A 1424-nucleotide genomic window follows, 5' to 3' on the forward strand; every position below is an offset into this window, starting at 1 on the left:
AAAGCAACAGTGTAAATAAATGAGCTTGGTTTTGAATGTGGAAAGGAAACAAAAGCAAGTAAGTGAATAGGTAATGAGGGTCAGAGAGGCCTCTTTGAAAAGGTGGCTCTAGCGCTGAGACCTGAAGGGTAAGAGGGAGGCAGCACAGTGACAATCTGGGAAAAAACCTTCCAGGCAGAGGGAACAACTGGCACAAAAGCCCCAAGCGAGGACCGACCTTGATGTGTTCAAAGAGCAGCCAGACGGCCAGTGTGGGTGGAGTGAGCAGAGGGAATGACAGAAGTAGTGGGAGGGGTGAGGAGTGAGGGGTCTGATCATGTTAGCTCCTTTGACCTTGGACGAGGAGTCACTCCCAAACTATTGTCTCCATTCCTAACCACTCCCTACTCCCAGAGAATAACCGTTTTGGACAACCAGGATGGCTTGGAGTGGGGTGTTTGCAAAGGAGATAGTGAACGTAAATATTTCAGCAATAAAACCAACAGCACTTGTCAACTGATTGGATGTGAGAGGTGAAAAAGAGAAAGCAAGTATAATTCCAGCTAGCCTCCCAGTTTTCCAGACGGGGAAACCGAGGCTCTGACGGTAGCAGTGACTTGCCCAAAGACACACAGCTATGAATCGCCTTGTGTATCACTATATTCCTGGTGGCAGCACGGGATCTGTCACACACGCAGCATATAATTGTCCATGTGAGAAGCAATCCGTGTCTAGATCTAAACCGCACAATTCGAAAGATTGGCCCCGAGCTTTGTTGATGGTGATTGCAAATGCCAATCGAATTGGGAATTGCAATCTCTTACATTGAAATGGCATATCTGTTGGAATCATAGGAATGCGAGGAATGAGGACATCTTCACCTTTGAAAGGTCCTGTCAAGATTGTTGCTTCTACAACGACTTTGCTCAGTAATTTTTTTACTGCAAGCCACGTGCCCTGTTGCAAAGCTTTGGCTGGTTGATATTTCGCAACATGATCATTGGTACGCCGATTTGCAATTGCAGTGCGTGCGGTAGCATCCCTGACAGATTGAGTGAATTCAAAAATTCTGTTGGATAATTAACCGCTTCATCTGCTTCCACAACAGTGTCGACGGACTTGTATGTGACTGCCTCGCTTTGAATGTTAGACTGAATAATATTAAGTTCGTAGACGTCTTTGTTCTTGGCCGCAGGAATAGCTCGTTCACTCAGCCAATCGTGATTCTTATCATTGGTGTGAATACTGGGAAATACTTTTTCAACCGATTCTTCTTTTGACGTCGCTAAATTGCAGACGATATGAGGCAATGAAATTCGTCCTGAGGTCAGATCAACCGGCACCTTTCCGTTCCCAATGAATGCTATGGTAAACGACACAGCTTAAGTCCAACACAATGTCACAGGAAATAATTAAATCAAAATGAAAATAAATCGAAATCTATG

The sequence above is a fragment of the Myotis davidii genome, unplaced genomic scaffold (assembly GCF_000327345.1).
Source record: "Myotis davidii unplaced genomic scaffold, ASM32734v1 scaffold324, whole genome shotgun sequence".
In the NCBI taxonomy this organism is placed as follows: Eukaryota; Metazoa; Chordata; class Mammalia; order Chiroptera; family Vespertilionidae; genus Myotis; species Myotis davidii.